This window comes from Ornithodoros turicata, chromosome 5 (assembly GCF_037126465.1).
Source record: "Ornithodoros turicata isolate Travis chromosome 5, ASM3712646v1, whole genome shotgun sequence".
NCBI lineage: Eukaryota > Metazoa > Arthropoda > Arachnida > Ixodida > Argasidae > Ornithodoros > Ornithodoros turicata.
Window position 1 is genome coordinate 27,728,264 of NC_088205.1, and position 18,884 is coordinate 27,747,147.

Consider the following 18,884-nt stretch of genomic DNA (forward strand, 5'->3'; position numbering starts at 1 on the left):
AAGCCTCAATCGTAGTAAATAACACCAGGGAAAAGACCCATCCGAGTGTACGACTTCCGAAGCCAAATGCAAACTTTGGGAACTGTTTATTCGCTAAATACTTTCTCTAAGATCTTTTCTTCTTTGTCGAGGGAGGCTAAGTAGCGGAACAAAAATTGATAACTAGCCTGCACCTCAAAAACAAACCACACAACACGGTCAATAAATCAGTGCACAGTGATGATGGCGTTATGTCTTCTGATTCGACAAGAAAGCGAGCATGTATGGTTTTCTGTGATGATTTACATACATGCAAGATGTCACAAAGTAACGCCACCTATTTTCAACAAACCCGCAGCGGGAACGGTATTATTTGAAATGACGGACGAGGGTACTAGTGTGGCGGAGGTCTATTCTTGGACTGATCTCATTGAAACGATTTCATTGTGTTTCAGAAAAGCCAGCAGGAAAATCCCACGTGCCAACGGTGGCAAGAAAACATGAGGACATGCACAGGCGTTACCTTTTTCGTCCGTCCCTCACTTCCAGACGACGACACAAACTGAGAGAGATCATAATCCGATGGCATTTCTAAATTATAACTTTTATTGGCAACCAAAAATTTCGAAGCAATACACTGTATTTACATGAATTCGCGTGCCATACACACTTCATAAAAAAAAATGAAACAAGTGCTTTACACTATAGTCAGATCTTAGCAATTTAGGCCTCAAAACGTTTTTGTGTTCCAGTTCGAGAGGATCAAAAAGAGAGGTTATCAGATTCACAGGAGAGGTTCATTACGATAATTACTAGCAAAGCCGTAGGAATTTCGGCATTTCAATGAAACAATATTTCTAGAACAAAGAAGCGGAGATACATAAAGCAATGTCTTCGTGCAACAGGACGGTCGCGAAGTTGAAATCAAGCGTTTGCATGCTAACGTTACGTCGTCTTTCTGCTTCCTACAGTTTTTCTTTTAGTTTTTGTTAGATTTTTCTTCTATTTGACGGTATCATGCTGGAGCTCATATTGGCCCACTACACACACACAACCATTTCGCACGTTACGATCATATTGGTCAGGTGAGGATCGTGTCCTTAGTAATTAAGCCTTCACTGGAGAGGGGGAGGGGGATAACGGTAGAGGAGTACGTTGAGTTTGAATCCACTGTTGAATTCGTAGTAACTAAACTTCTAGTCTCGAAACAGTCGATGATGTTCAGAACTTGATTGATTGTCGCGTTGGAACGAGTGGTACCCATAATTAGACACCGAAAAATCTGGGATCGTTTGCGTAAAAGAACAATCGCAGCAAAAATAACTTCGGTCTCACATTTCTCCCAACAGAGACGTTTCTGGCGTGGGACAGGCGTTCCTATCAGGAGAGGGTGTGTCGGAGTACGGTCAGACCCGCTGATTCTATGAATGTAAGATTTTCACACGGAGCGTATGACTCGGGGTGAACAAAGAAACGTAGGAAGGAGAAACAGTCGTTGTTGCAGCAATGACGAAGAAAATAGGAGGGAGGGAGTTTCGCTTCGGCTGGTTGGCTCTGGTGGGAGGACCCAAATTCACCTGGGAACAAAAGAAAAGAGAGGAGGTTTAACACTTGACGTCATCAGTGCAATTTCGGTTACATGCTCGATCAGAGAACCAGTGCTCCAATGGAAGCTTTTCTTTCTTTTCTTTTTTTTTTGCCCGCGAAAAGCTTAGCCGTCACCACCCGGTGACCCGGGTACCCCTAGTATTTGAATAAAAAGTCGATGATATCATTCAACAGATTGCGTGTTGGTTATACTGTTCCCTCATGCTGTCCAGAGTTGTTTGTTTGTGGTGATCATATGAGCTTTCATTTCCTAACCGACTTACACACCACCATTACCATCATAATCAACATCAATATCACCAGGTTAAGTCAGGTAATAGAAAAGCGAGCAAAATGACTCTCACTGGCAACTAACACGACGTCTGAGGTTTTGTTTTTAGAGTGTACTCGCCTCTCCAACTACCTACACTCTAAGAAACAAGGGTGTGAAAAGGTGGTAACTTCTACAGTTAGCACCTATGTCAACATATCGTCTGATAAAGAGAAGAGTGTAAAAGTTTGGTAAAATAAATTATCATATACATCCAAATTGCTACAAGAAGGCGTACGCCCCCCTCGCTCACCGAATCAGGAGCGGTAACCCTATCATTCGTAGGTAGCAAGTAGAACTTTGCAACCTTTTAGGCACAACATATGCGACAACTATTACCTCCTAAAAGGTATAACTGCTCCACCCTTTTCTCTGAGATTGTATAGAGGCGCTCGCGTCGTCGTCAAGATGGCGCAGAAAAGAATGATTGCAGATTAATCAACCTGCTTCTTCACGCCTTCTTCCACGATACACGTTTAAAGGGGCCGTAAACAGGTACAAAAGGTGCACATTTCTTTGTGTTGTATTATTGGAACTTAGGCCGTGAAAACTCCTTGCAATTACTAACGCTCAAAAACAAAAGGCGCTTGCATACGGATGAAATATTCACTGCACTCTTTCGCATTTTAGCTCCGCCCCGCGCTCTAACTTTACGTCATTTTGACGTAGCGCTTTCCCCACCAATTACGATTGAGTGTTCCACATACGATTTTATTTCAAATGCGGAATTGGACTAGATGAACGTGAATCCTCTTCTATTCAAAATCTAAACAGTTACAGCCTCAAACTAAGAAAGAAATGCGTTTAATTTAGGTATCATACGCGCACTACGTTTTCTGGGCAGTAGCACGCAGCACACCACGAGCGCGAATGAATATCCTGGACTACAGTTCCGGAATCTTAGGTAGGTGCGCTATGGAACATCTTCGTCATCTTCGAATGGTTCCGACAACTGGGCTGCCGTACTTTGGTTTGAGCCACGCGGCATCACCAGCTCGCGTGGTACAGTGGATAGCGTGCCGGCCATGTCACGTCGTGACTGGGAGGAACCCGGGTTCGAATCGCGTCATGTGATAGCAGCCCAGCTGTTGACGTTTGCGCCAGCCGGATGTGTTGAAGATGTCATGACGTTGAATTTTGGAACCACGGAACGCAAAACGTCGTTTCACACAAACAAACTGAGCGCTCCGACTCACAGCTGATAACGAAGTATGTTTATTGGCTGGTAATTTGAAACGTCATGTGTGCAGCTCGGCCCCCCGATTGGACGGCAAAACGCTACGTAGCCATGTGACGTATGCGTTGTGGAGAGAGGCTCGCTGATTACTCATCTTTGAAAGCAGTTATACGGGTCAATGAGCTGACACGAGCCGAACGAAATGTATATTTGGGTATTATGAGCTGCGTTCTTTCATGGGGTATCATTATTTCAGAAATGTTTGGTGGCCTGTTTACGGCCCCTTTAAAGAATTGTACAAATAACGTAACTCGTTTGTCATGTCCCGCTGTCTTCGTTGTTTTCTTTCACGCCTCTCCTGGAAAGCTATCCTTTTCCTCTATGCCTTCTCGGCATCGAATATTCTTATTCGCAGTATTTGAGTATTGCGGAACTGGGGAGTGCTGTTTGAGCTCTGTAACTCGGGAAGCTCCATCGCATACGAAGGGAAGTTACGGTATCTTTTCGGGTCACCGCGAAACAGGCCGGCTGGCTGCTGTTACTGTTATTCATTCGTTATACATGTATACCATTCGTTGTATATGAAAAGCAGCATGCGTACGCATCGTTATCGCATCTAATGAGTTATGAGTTGAAATGTTGAAACACTTTGGAAACTAAAGTGAATTCCATCCGTCTCTTCAAAACAAACGCAATGATGCTATCGTGTAAAGCTGTTTAATATGTCAAAAGAGACTGCGCAAGACCAGAGTGCATTCTTGCCACATGAAATCTATATCCTCCAGGCAAAGACTGGTCTATTGTATTAATACATTGTGTAGCCGACTTAGTTCCAGTTATTTTGTCCAACCATTGTTCGTGTTACAATGTGAAAGGAATCGATTCATACGAAGGATTGAGGAACTGAGACACTAAAAAATGACAAGATGTCATTCTACATACGCCTTCGTGCAAGTTCGTCAAATGATTCGGAAGCTTTGCGGAAGGATGGCACATCTGACATTTTCGTTTCCAACTAATTTTGATGCAAACCAGCAGATTCTTTCTTCTGGAAAGTGGGACATTTAGTTTTTCATAACGAGTCTAGATTCCAGAAATAATTACAATAGTCCTTATTGTAGTCCCACTGAACTATTCATGCGCTTGTAGTCATTGCTAAGTAACGTCGTCGTAACTAAATAATACTTATTCCGTCATGCCGCGGGATCGTTGACATTAAAAAGAAAACACACACACACACACAAAACGGAAACATGATCTCACAGTCTCAGCTACGGCTTACAAATTTGAGAAAACAGGTCACCAAAGCCGGGAAGCCGACATGAGAGGGTGCAGACACGGCGGCGACATGATCAAAGCCGACATGATCGGGGTGCATAGTCGCCTGTGAAAGTGCTCAACCAAAATCTCTAAAACGTTTTTTTGTCACAGTCACGGCTGATCCAGTTTTTCGTTGCCTGCCTGAACGTGGTCGACTACGGCAAGCAGTTCTATCACCACCACCACCAACAACAACAACTACAAGGTATTGGCCCTTTAAAATGCCCTCGTTGCCTGTCTGGAATACTACTATACTGACTGTGTGTCATGGGCCAACTTCATAGGAAATGGTACCGATGTTTGACTTAAAGCATCAAAGGAAGCAGCAAAGGAAAACTCAGGCAAAAAAAAAAAAAAAACCAGGTGGCACAACCGATACGGGGATATCCTGGGTGATTCCTTATGGTGCAGGTACATTCGACTGGTTGCTACTGGTCGCTCTAGAGCGCCCTGGTGCGACGTTCCATCTTCGACTGGTAGAAACAGGGCACTCTCAGTGCATTCGATTGGTTCATTTGGAGCGCTTTCCTCCAACTCGAAGGGCTCTACACTCTTAGAAATGAACTTCAAGGCAGAGCACGCTCTTAGCCAACCATCATGTCGAATGATATCGTTATCTGCCCTAATTTGTTGAAAACGGGGGGCGTACGCCATTTTTGTGACACTTATGCTGTTCATAATTGTCACAAAAAAAGGCGTACGCCTCCCGTTTTCAACAAATTAGGGCAGATAACGATATCATTCGACATGATGGTTGGCTAAGAGCGTGCTCTGCGGTGAAGTTCATTTTTAAGAGTGTAGAGTGTTCTCACCAACGCCGTCAGAGCGGCTGTCAAATCGGGTTGGGTTCCGGTCACGTGACTGCGACAGCTTCCGCTGAATAGTGTTTCTGTTCCGCCATGTCTGCCATGTTCTGCATTTTGCGTCATCGTCCTTTTGACTACGAGGGAAATACCGGAAATCACGTGAATGAACATTACCCTCTGTGCTCGAACCTGCTGCGTTCAGCTTCTGCACGATTCCTCCGGCTCGGAGCTGGAGTGAGATGCTGTCTGACCCGCTCCAGCTCGGAGTATCGGAACGACACATCGAAGACACCAGTAGTCTGTGTGCGCAACGTGAGCTGGTCTGTTCACTGTAGGTGACCTTAACTACGTACGAAAAAGAATATAAGCTGCAAGGAAACAGCCATTGTGGCACTTGCAGAAAGTACTTCTCAGCGAGGCAAATTGGTTACTGAACACGAGACGACATTCTCCGTGTTGTGCACAGTACATTATTATTATTATTATTTTCTCAAGTAACGAGTGGTATGCTCGCCCGCATACCGCTTGTCACTTGGCTTGTGATAAAATAACAATATATATAATTAATAATAACTAGTATCAAAAAGCAGCATTCCAGAAAGAATTACCACCCGCGACCACGTAAAGGGTCCGGAGACCCGCACGGGGTCTGTAACCCGTGACGCTACCATGCGTACTTCCCAGAACTCTCAGGGGTATATTTTATGAGCCGAATAAACGCCTATTGAATTCTCTCACAGAGGAGATAAGGAAACAATCAACATAGGACGCTATGGGAGACGTTACTATGCATATCCCTTCCCCCTTTTTTTCTTTTTTTGCCATGAAACATATCTCACCAATTTGCCATAATATTAGAAGGAAATTGAACACAGGATAAACGTAAAAGTAGACGAAAGTAGGATAGCGGGAAAGTTAAAATTAATACTTCGTGGCTTTACGTCGCGAGACAACTACGATCATATGAGCGACCCCACACTGGTCGGTCTCTGGATTCACTTTGCCCACCTGAAGGTCAGCAGGACAGTGCAGAAAGGGCAGAAAGGTCACACACTCAAGGTGAGAACACAGTCACTTATCAAGGGAAATGTGAACAGTGAACACAGACACAGACACAGAGTCAGTCAGAACCTGTCGACCGCCCTGATCGCTTGCATGCATATTAGCAGAAAGGTTATTAGGTAGGCGCATCAACACTTTCACCGCTTCTCAACAGAATTCGTGGTTACTGCTAAAGACGTCGTATGCAACCACCTCCACACTCCACTCCCTCGCTTTGCTCTATACTACTGGCATGCAGTACCAGCGGGAAGACGTCAGGTTAAGCTAAGACGTTCCTTACAGCGCGTCCACGTAGAAACGTGGCGCTTCATCTTTTACACGAAAGCCGGTGTAACTTAGGGAAAGTTACCCACGTTAAGCACGCGCCCGAATATACTTATGTAAATAGCCTTATGCAAACGAACTGTCTCGCTCAGATCGTATATGCATACTGATAGCTACAAACGGTCATTTCGTATGCGCCTCATGACAACGCTTTCGGATAAGACAGTTTATGAATGTATGCCTTTTCTGAGGTATTCCTCGTACTTTCTTAAATGCTAATCGTATTTTCCTACATGTACCTGTTGCTGGGTCCCTATTCCTGACATGCGACTCGAGTTTTGCGCGAATTTTAATAGATGGAGACGCGCGTTACGCTCAAACGCTGTGCACGGAGCAGCGGGACGGAATAATGTATTACTTTTTTACTGCTCTGCGAGCTATACGTGTTTCTTTTTAGTTTCCACCTGGATGCTATGAAATTGCAGCTTCGCAGGTACGCCCCCCCTAACGACTCGGTTTATGTTACGCTTTTGTAATCTAGCGCATTTCAAGAGCTGCCGTTACGCTTCTGGCACGAACGAAAACGGTTGTGGCGATTCGGAATGGTGATTATGAAAGCAACATAAAAAAAGAAGAATGAAGACGCAACAGATATGTACACTTTCAGTAGTATTTCGTAGTATTATTTCGTAACCCATTCTGGTACATGTGTAAACTTATTAAGATGCCACGGAAGACTAAAAAATTAGTTTGATTGCACATTTCAAAACTGCCCTCAACTCAAGCACTCAGCACGCAAACTACAAATGCCGTGAGTGAACATTACGCGCTTCTACGAATTTTCGAAAGCACCTGCAAAACTTGATAGTTTCGGATTCTCCAAGAGTTGATGACGACATCGGGAGCTCTGTCGTCCGCCTTCTATAGCAACAGCGCGCTTCTCCGCTCTCCACGTCACGCAGGAAAGCTGCCCGCCGGTGGTACCGCAGGCAGCTGCGGTAATCTTCCACGGATAAGATGGCGGTAGGCCAAAGGCGACTCTCATTTTTCTTATGCCTTGAAAGCCTGGTTATCGTTCTTTCTCTTCTGAACAAATTGCTAAAAATACTACAAATATTATATTCTACATTCTCCCCCTTTCCCATGTAAAATAGGCGACTATCGCAGAATCTGACGATAGATGTGGTGGAGCACCCGGCACGGAAGGCCCACTTCCTGAGTTGCAGGACAGTTGTGCTGCCTATGTGCTACCCCCATGCAATTTATCTTGTGCAAAGTATATTATTGATCTCCCCAACCAGCTCTCTCGCGTGTATGGCTCGTTTTATTATTCTTATTCTTATTTGATGAATTATTCAGTTCCCAATAGAATCTACTCAACCAACCTTTTGTCAGGAGACAATGCGGCCTACGGATACTACTGCTTGATTGAACCCGGACATCCTTCATTATGTTAAACAGCACGCATAATTCGAGATTCCGAACGAACTGCCCCCAGGCTTGCCCTGACTCTTTGCCTACTGACATCGTCTTCCGGTAAATAGACGACATCTGATATTCTGGACGTGCTCTCTCAGCAACAAAAGTTTTAGGCATTGATAAACAGGGTTGAAGGAATCAAGCTTTAAGACGGCGCAATATCTTCCTGAATCTGATGGGTGGGCTTCGCTTTGAGTCTAAAAGAAATATTACATTCTTAAAGACTGCTTCCTGACCTTAGTTATGGGAGTTCCGCCACAAAATACGCGTACTCAAGGACAGCAAGTTCGTGAAAAAGGACAAGGTTGCGCCGGCAACCGTTTGGTTTCGAGACTGTGCAAGGACATCAACAACAACTGCAAATGGCGCAACTGAATTATCAACATTATCCCTAGCTAGTACCTGAACGTGCACCTAAACCTGCTAACCTATAGCCTAAACCGCAAACGTGCAACAACGGCGGTAACATTCTAGGTGCAGTGTCACGGCATAAATGGGAAACGTTTCCACCACTTGTTCATGAAAGCTCGGCGACAGGCAGGAAGTTGATAAGTGTTCATTTCCTTTTACTTGATTTCTGTTGCAACGGGCGCTTCCGAGTCATACCACCATTGAGGCTTCTTGTACAAATTTCCTTTAGCTCTTTTCCCGCGAATGGGCTTCCGCAGTCGAGCTGTTCATTGACCGCACCACTCTTTCATGTACCGCTAGTTATCGGCCTTCGTATACCTCAGAAGGGAAGAAAATAAGGAAAAAGAGAAACAGTTCGACATCTTTCGTGACCCAAGCCGTCTCACTTTCGATGACCCGATGTTCTTGAACTACCGCTCTACACTCTAAAAACAGAGCTTCGTCACATAGCACTCTCCTAGCCAACCATCATCACGAATGACAGCGTTCTCTTCCATGATTTGAAGAAAACGGGAGGCGTACTCGTTATTTCATTCCCCGCATCACCACCAGCAATGGGATAGAGTATCGCACCTGGCGGTGAGATTCCCCATCCATCATCTCACAATAAAGTTGTTGATGTAGCAATTATGAAATGCATAATGCAAAAAAAAAAAAAAAAAAAGGCGTACGCCTCTCATGTTCAACAAATCATGGGAAAGTACGGTGTCACTCGGGATGATGGTTGGCTAGGAGAGTGCTATGTGGTGAAGCTCATTTCTAAGAGTGTACCAGCGGTTAGTTGGCGACGTGTTATTGACGAGCTGTTTGCCTGCCGGTGTGGCGGCATGCTGCTCGGGTGTACCTTGCGTCCTGGGCCGACTTCACAAGGAACTATGCCGACATTTACTTTACAGCGTCTGAGGAAAACCCAGGGAAAACACCCAGGTAGCACAGCCGTTGTCGGCATTCGAACACGCGCCACCTCCCACTATCGGCGCTCTACCAGTGAACTTCAAGTTGCACATTTTTAAAAGCGAACTTCGCCTCATAGCACCTTCCTCTAGCCAACCATCACCCTGAATGACATCGTTCTCGCCCCTGATTTGTTGAAAACGAAGGCGTACGCCTATTTGTACCAAGTAGGTACTGCATAAGCGGTACAAAAAAGGCGTACGCCTCCGTTTTTCAACAAATCAGGAACGAGAACCACATCATTCGGGAATATGGTTGGCTATAGGAGCGTGCTACGAGGTGAAGTTCGTTTTTAAGAGTGTACACTCTTAAAAATGAACTTCACCGCATAGCACGGTCCTAGCAAACGACCATCTCGAATGGTATCGTTATCTGCCCTGATTTGTTGAAAACGGGAGGCGCACGCCTTTTTGCGACACTTATGCTGTTCATAATTGTCACAAAAAAGGCGTACGCTCCCCGTTTTCAACAAATCAGGGAAGGTACCAATATCATTCGAGATGATGGTTGGCTAGGAGCGTTCTATGCGGTGAAGTTCATTTTTAAGAGTGTACGTGCAGGAATTGTCCTTTTGTGCCAAGAATGGTGCTTAGTTGCATGCTGGGAATTCTGCGGGACGTAGACGCTTTTTCCGAAGAAAATGCAAAGTCGTACCATGGATTGAGTCAAGTTCCAGGTATTGCATTGTTTTTTGTAAAGGCGTCGCCAGACTTAAAGGGGTTGGGACACTTTCATAGATGTGATTCATTACATTATGAACGCATTGTATACTGCACGCCAGAATACAGAGGAAAAAAGAATTATTCTTCTACGTGTCGCACTTAGCGAGATACAGTCCATCGAACACACTTCTGAGCAAAGCGCAGACATCACAGAGATCCCCATCCCCATTCCCATTGGGAGCACGTGACGTAAGCACGTGACTTCTCGTGAGCTGCCTAATTGGCGGCGGCAAGGGCTGTGATGTCAGAGCCGCGTGAGTTTCATGTGTTCGCTGTGCCAATTTCCTCCACTTCTATTACCCCCATCGCTGTGAAACTTTCAATGCAGTTCAAATCTGTGTAAGGAACTGTCTTTTACTTTTATCTGGAATAACGTGCACTCTTAAAAATGAACTTCACCGCATAGCACGCTCCAAGCCAACCATCAACTTTAATGATATCGTTTCCTGCCCTGATTTGTTGAAAACGGGAGGCGTACGCCTTTTCTGTGACAATTATGAACAGCATAAGTGTCACCAAAAAGGCGTACGCCTCCCGTTTTCTAACAAATCAGGGCAGATAACGATATCATTAAAGTTGATGGTTGGCTAGGGGCGTGCAATGCGGTGAAGTTCATTTTTAAGAGTGTGGGATGACCTGTCATAACCCCTGTAACTGTAACGCGAGAACGCGTGGCACGCGAAGACGCCATGCAGCGTCGCCTTTCGTTGCCCTCGTGCACTCTTAAAAATCAACTTCACCACATAGCACCCTCCTAGCCAACTATCATCCCGTGTGACATAGTTCTTTCCCCTGATTTGCTGAAAATAATAATAATAATTTATTTCATAGAACAACATACATACGTCTACAACAGGATGGGTTACGCGGGGGAGTTACGCCGTTTTTGTGGTATTATGCAGTTCATAATGGCCACAAAAATGGTATACGTTATGAGCGTGCTATGCGGTGAGGCTCTGTTTTTAGAGTGTGAGGGAGCGCTTGTGCGCAGATACCCAGTGTCTCGAACCCGGCACTTCGCAGTTCAGAACTCTGTCCCCGAATGAATGAAAGCGGGGTTAAAGGGACCGAAAAGTGAATATAAACCTATCGAAACTTTATGTTCAGCGAAAAGCTTGAACCTTCAGAAGTTCAAATATCAAAGAACTCCGCTGAAATCGCTGTAGTTTTTCTGTAATCGAATTTTCCATAATTGCATGTCCAGGGACCTAGTAGGAAACCGAGCAGTCTGTCAACAATTGCATGACCCCGCGCCATCTGTCGAGGACGCACGTAATACCCGCACTTCCGGGCGCTTATCCGGCGAAAACGAAAATGGCAGTGGGCATTTGTGACCACTTTCTACGTCGAGAATGTCGAGCCTCTTGGACATGAGTGCGCTGGAATTCCGCATTCGAGAACTGTCGCTCACACAGAACTGTTGTTCGTGCGTTAGCGTGCTGGAAAGTGTGTTCTTGGCAGCAGAAGATTCCTCGTCCAGAGATTAATCTGAGTCACATTCGTCCTCAGCAGTAGCTCACCGTGCCGTGAACATGAACTGCTTTGTGAAATTTCCATGGATCAGGGAGAGGCACTTGTGTAAGCCGAAACAAGTGCTGTTTTTTCGTCGTGCAGGTGTTCATGTGTGAAATGCAAACCGACGGATACTACGGATGGATACTACGGTTTTTGCTGCCGAGGGGTAGAGAATGCGTGTGAAAAGCAGACAGACGATTGCATCAGAACTAACGCATATTTCGAAATACTGTGCCTTGACACCGAAGTACTGCAAGTTCTTGACACCGAAGTACATAAGTGTCTTTCACATACATCCGAGAAACCGACGAGCATGGCAACATACACGGCAGCGCCGTGTGGTCTTTACGCGCTACTTGAACGGAAAACCCTTATTTCTTTGACGCGGCTGCGAGACGCGCCGCGCTTGATGCGGCCACGCCGGTGCCCCTACTACCGCTCCCGGTGTCTGCGTGCCGCCTGCTTATACGGCGTCTCTGCGGCGACGGCACCCGCCAGTTTCTTGTAGACGCTATCCGACCTAATGCGTTCCTGCAGTCCATCGACCCCTCACTGGAGTTTGTCATCGGCTGCCGCTGTACCCGCGAGGAGGAGACCCTTCTACATCGTCTCCGGCTGAACGTTGCCCTCACCCGTTCACTCCTGTTCAAAATGGGCCGCGTGTCATCTCCCACTTGCCCCTGCTGCGGTGTAGAAGACGATATTTCTCATCAGCTCCTCCACTGTCAGCGTCACCACCATCATCGGGCCGTGCTCTGGCAACATCTCTCAGAGCTTGGGTGCACGGACGGACGGACAGACGTTTCCCTCGCAACACTCCTTGGCCCTGTGCAGCGAGCTAACCAGTGGAGAGTCACAAAAGCGGTGCTCCGCTTTCTGCGTAACACGGGTCTCCTGGGCTCCCTGTGAGCCCTGTGTGTTTCTCCCTCGGCCCAGTGGGCAGTCGCCACAGCGCTCCTCCTTCGAACCTTGTCAACGCCTTGTGATTGTGTGACTGTGTGTGCGACTTTTCAGTTTTAGTTTTGTGTTTTAGTTTGGTGTTTCTTTTTCTTTCTTCTTTTCCTTTTCTTTTCTTCTTTTTCTTTCTTCTTTTCCTTTTCTTTTCTTCTTTTTCTTTCTTCTTTTCCTTTTCGTTTCTTCTTTTTCTTTCTTCTTTTCATTTCTTCTCCTTTCCTTTTCCTTTGCTTTCTTCTTCTCCTTTTCTTACCTTTCCTTTCTTCCCCTTTTCTCCTTCTTTCTTCCCCTTTTCTTTTCTTATTTTTCTTTTCGTCCCCTTTTCTTTCCTTCCCCTTCCCTTGCCTTTTTTGTTTGGAATAGCAAGCCGACCTTCGTCTGGCTGACCTTTCCTTTCTTTTTCTTAATAAACATATTCCCCCCCCTTATTTCTTCAGGAACAGTATATTATAATTACTAGTTTGTTCCTGGAGGGTTAAGTAACCTATGGGCATAGATGTATTTGTAGGGTATACTCATGTCTCAATTGAGTCTCATGTGGGGAGTAAGTCAGATAATTTTCATCAGTGTCATTCGCTTGAACTGTTTTCATAACCTTTTAGTATACTTCTTAGTGACCACGTTTCCAAATGCCAACCAATAATTGAACCAAGATTGGGATGTAACACTTAATTAACTCTGTTTTGCTAAACGGAGTAGTACTTGTAACTGATTCATTATCACGTCACCCATTAGACGTCACCAACTAACATTTGTGAAGGAGGACTTGAGGGCTGACTTCAAGTATTATTAACCCTTGATCTGGTTTCAAAGTTAACCATGCACCATTGGTGTGCATAGTACTCCAAAATGGCTAAATAATGTATTGCATAAGTTCTCTGTTACTGTAATTGAGATGTACTTTTGTAAAGTACTTTTGACAGCCCGGCAAATTGAAACTGGCTTCAGTGTACACTACAAATGCATCGTAACATTTAATTGAAATATAATATAAGAGCAGAAGCAACATATTGTCACAACTCAAACTATATCTTTCTTTTTTATTGTCCAGGGATTTAGGAAACAGAGTAGGACTTCCTGCCCTCTGATGTTTTGACGTACTTGATAGAGTTGTAAAACCTGCAACAAAATAAACAAGAGACGTATAAACAGTTTCGTCTTTCCCTTTTGAATTTAACAAGCTAGTTATATTTTACCATTTGTTCACTTTTGTATTCTCTGTTGGTGAAAAGATTACAGGAACAATGATGCTGCAGATCGAACAATGACCTGTCATCTTGATGAAGATCAGAACATTTCTTCAGGCATGCTAAGTGAGACAAAAGAAATGTACAATGAAGGTTGTACAAAAACAGCAAATCTCCGTTGATTAAAACTTTATATATGTAGATGTTACCACATTGTGTAGTTTCCATCCAAAAGTAGGACTAAGCAAGGTTGTTTGGTAGGCTGTTGGCATGTCGATGTGCTATACCGTTACATCACATCAATATAGATGAGGGGCAAACACAGTAGACAGCGTGATGGCTCTCAAACTGAAGTAAAGATTTATTCAACAGAACAAGAAATCAAAAGCATGAGTATAGAGAAAGGCAGTACCCATGCAGTGTATGGTGAACCACATTCATCTCTGAGAAGGAAGGATCGGAAGAGCAATAAAGAGAAATGACAGTTGCGTCCGAGATAAGGGAACTCTGCAAATTTAGGACCAATATGATGTGGTAACCTTGCATGGCTCACTGCAGCTCTGACACACATTGAACAATTCCAGTAGTGGGACTTCAAAGCAACGAACGTTTGCTGTTTCACTGGGCATTCAAGTGTAGAGGATGCATCTCTAAAAAAATCAATTAGCGTTCCTTTAGTCATAAAGTCACAACTACATCTCAACAGGAAGTATTCTTGTACCCTTCAAACAAGCTAGTAGTTCTCACCAGTTTCTTCTCCCCTTGTTGACGTCATACGAATGTTCTGCACCTGTCCAAAGACTAAAAAAAATGTCACAAAGTCTGGAACACATAACAAATCTAGTGCTTCCATCTGTGGACTCTGCATACCTGTTTTCAGCTATTTCTGTCATGTCAGTGCCTGGATCACACACACACACGAAACAGCTTTGCGCCACTTCAGCACTGGAAGGCCCCTAAAATTAAATTTGTTGATGTTGACAATGTTGAGTACGGGACAAGTAGGATAACATAAGTTAAATGGAATACGTCGTCGCTATATTATAATTTATACATGCGTGACGCCTGTACATACCTGAGACGTTGTGTTGAACTCGTCATTTCGGTGAAGCAAAATCACTGGTTACTGAACGGCAGTTTCCTTCGGACGTCTTCCCGATTCGCCTTCTACGGCATCTTCTTAGTCATCGGCAGCAAAATGAGCTCAGCACACACGACACGACTGCTACGTCTAATAACCGAGTGTTTCGAACCACATTCGTTTTCGCGCACTCTCCTCTTGAATCTTGTGGTAGAAAACGCCCGCCGCCGATGGTGAACGAACATGACTTTTGCATCCCCGAACACCAAAACTACACCAGGCATATTTAGGCCTCTCGAATAATTGACACAACAACCACGAACATGTCATTCACTTCTCTTCGCGCGACAAACACGACCACCGACGACGTAAACAATAAACGCGATAACACAGACGGCCTTGCAGATGGCGCGGCGGATCGTAGCTCGTAGCGGCGAAGTAGCTGAATGCTTTATTAACGTAAAAGCTATGGAAGTGAGCGTCATTTTTAAAATGGTGTTTAGCTGTAAAATAATGTGCGTCAGCTTTGTTCTCTACAAAATTAACTCTCACGTGGTAAGGGTTGACCAATCCCTGGGAGCCCTGGACCTGAAACCGAAGTTGTTCTTTTTCGCCGTTCGCTGGCAGCACCGTCCATGTTTCGGCAATCTTCAAAATATTTATACGTAAAAAATATGGGGAATTGAGAAGTAATGCTTTCTGTATCTTATCAAACAACGATGTTGTGCACGACAGTGGGCAAAAATATGGGGGTTATTTTTCACTTTTCGGTCCCTTTAAATGCGACATTTTGTCATCGCTTTGCTTCGGTTTACGCTTCGCTGTCCATAAACATCATGTTTAGGCTATCGATCAAAGCTGTCTTTCAAACTTCCAGCTTCAGGTAAAACGTATCACAGTTTTCGTTGTCTATGTATGTTTCGTAAGCGCTAAAGCGGCCGGAACGACACGTGTTTTCTTGGATGTTCAGGAGGGTTTTCCGTCGTTGTTTGTTATTGTTCCGTCCGGACTACAAGTTTATGCGCTTCTGAGGAAAAATAGCTCAGGTTGAAGAGGCTACAGCAGAATAACATTATCGTTGATCGGACGAAGGACGAGCTTTTATATAGTGTAAGTGCTTGTGACACAGAAGAACCAGGAGTTGAGCACGTACACATTTCATCATATAGCTGGCAGACAAATTTTGTATAAACATTTCGATACATCGAGGCGGAGAGTGGGGTGATGTCGATATTGGCTCGCTGTTATGAGCTGCACGTGAGTGGATACATCAATAATGCTTTGGCCCTAAAAAACACAGATTGCAGCAAAGGGAGTATAGATGATGAAGACGAAATCCAGGAACTTGAAGTGGGGTAACTTTGGGCTTCGAGCTGCTGCTGAACTTAAACGGCTGCTGAGCGATTTTTTTCTTCTTCTATAGCTATAGCTGTAACAACAACAACAAATTTATTTCATGCTGATTATTGGGAAGTTTCATAGTTAGCATGCTAGCTAACTACACTCTTAAAAATGAACTTCACCGCATTGCATGCTGCTAGCCAACCATTATCTCGAATGATATCGTTATCTGCCCTGATTTGTTGAAAACGGGGGGCGTACGCCATTTCTGTGACACTTATGCTGTTCATAATTGTCACAGAAAAGGCGTACGCCCCGTGTTTTCAACAAATCAGGGCAGATAACGATATCATTCGAGACAATGGATGGCTAGGAGCGTGCTATGCGGTGAAGTTCATTTTTAAGAGTGTATACAGGGTGTTTCACCTAAAGTGATAAAAAATTATAATTTGCAAGGTACTCGCCAGAGGACTGATGGGACTTTCGGCAATTACCTTCTGGAAACTTTTGCCACCATGGACAATTTTCAATTGTGGGAATTTATTTTTGTCAATTGAACTTTGAAAATTGCCAAGCGAACCTCACTTTTTTTTGTAAGAGAAATATGAAGTCCTCCACGAATAACCGCACACCCAACAAAAACTATGCATAGTATCGCAGCAGAAATAGTCGAAAAAAATATTAAAAACTATGCTTTAGCCCCGCTTGCTTGATTTTTGCAAAGAAACGCGCGTGAAATGTGCGTCTAGAGGAGGAAGTGTCCCCGCCTTCATTTGTTTTGTGATACACTCTTAAAAATGAACTTCACCGCATAGCACGCTCCTAGCCAACCATCGTCTCGAATGATATCGTTATCTGGCCTGATTTGTTGAAAACGGGAGGCGTACACCTTTTTTGTGACAATTATGAACAGCATAAGTGTCACAAAAAGGCGTACGCCTCCTGTTTTCAACAAATCAGGGCAGATAACGATATCATTCGAGATGATGGTTGGTTATGAGCATGCTATGCGGTGAAGTTCATTTTTAAGAGTGTAAGACGGTTGTTTTGTTTTCTTTGTCATAAGACGGTTGACACCAAGCAGGGGAAAGAAAGGCAAAGCAAGACTCATTTCCCGTGCGCTCTTGTTTGCGACAATCAAGCAGGCGGGGCTGAAGCGGAATTTTTCCTAGGTTTTTAGACTATTTCTGTTGCGATACTGTGCATAGTTTTTGCTGGGTCTGTGGTTATCTGTCGAGGACATAATATTTCTGTAAAAAAAGTGAGGTTCCCTTGGCAACTTTCAAAGTTCAACTGAAAAAAATAAATTTCCCTCAATTCAAAAATGTCCAAAGCCTCCCTAAATGACGGCAAAAGTTTCCACAAGTTAGTTGCCGAAAGTCCCACAATCCTCCGGCGAGTACGTCGCCAGATAGAATCACGTTAGGTGAAACACCCTGTATACGTATAACCAGAGTTCGAGGTAACTCGTTACAAGTAACTCGTTACTGTAACTAAGTTCCTTTTTTCGGTAACTTGTAACTTAACTCGGTACTTTTGCGGCGTGGTAACTTTCAGACGAACACGTTCCTTTTTCAGGTAACTCGCTTTTCACTCACGTCCACATATTTTCTTGCTTTCTCTCTGGTTCCTTCATGGCATTTTATGCCATAAAACGTGATAATCAATCAATGACAGCATTTTATTGAGAAGATAAGAACCGCTGCCATTGAAATGAAGCTGAACCATTGTGCGCCCACAGGGAGTAAGGTGCAAAGAGTTCGAATAGAACTCTACCAGAGAAACGTCATCATGACATTGGTAGACAGACAGACTGAAACCGAAACAGATCGGAAGGAGAGGGCTGGGTTCCACGAACGGGCACTTGTTCGCTACCTCCCACTGAAAGAAAAGTAGGACCGAGGGTCGCGTCCCTTTAAGGGACCAAATCGTAACCCCTCAAGACCGTGGCTTTCGGGCGCGACCTTGTTCAACTCTAGCTTCGACCGTAGTTCAATTCTACCACATTATGGCTCTGTCGAACACTATGACGTCATTTGGTTACAAACAGAAAGAGGTCTGTTGTTGGACATAAACGGAAACGATCTAAGCGTGTTGCACTCCTCCGCAGGCAACTCAAGGTCTAACTCAACTGCTCTCGCGCGCTGCACCTGCGTAATGCTGTTTTTTAAGTAACACAGCATTTTAAGTAAGTTTTTTAAGTAACTCAGTAACTGCGAGTTACATTTCAGGCTGAAGAACTTGGTTATTAACTTAGTTACATTTTGCACACGGTAACTGAACTTGTAACGAGTTCTTTTTGACGGGTATCTTCTCAATCTATGCGTATAACTATATATATACATTTTTTCTATAGCCATAGCTAAGCTTCGAGCTGAACCAATGGGTGAACTCTTATAGGATACCTTTCCATCATCAATGGGGCAGTGTACCGCCATAACGGCGGAGAATGACCCACCACATCATCATCCCATTTATATGTGTGTGTATCGACGCCGAGACCGGGAGGCGACCCGGGTTCGAATCCCGGCACCGGCCGTGCAATGATTCAATACAATTTCCCGGATTTTCCTCAGACGGTGTGAGGCAAATGTTGGCACAGTTCCCTACGAAGTCGGCCCAGTGCACGAAGTCCGCCTGAGCAACATGCTGCCGTGTCGGCAGATCGATCGACAGTAAAACGGCGCCAACCAACCAAGAAAAAATTGATATAA

At 44.5% G+C, this 18,884-nt stretch overlaps 1 protein-coding gene across 1 annotated transcript in view; it reads right to left on the reverse strand.

The window, feature by feature from the left end:
• Positions 1–562: 562 nt before the first annotated feature.
• LOC135395424 (prothoracicostatic peptides-like) overlaps positions 563–18,884 on the reverse strand; it is a 163,003-nt gene continuing 144,681 nt past the window's right edge. The window contains exon 4 of the mRNA XM_064626639.1: positions 563–1,556. The gene's annotated coding sequence lies outside the window, so the exon portion shown is untranslated. The remainder of the gene's footprint in view (positions 1,557–18,884) is intronic.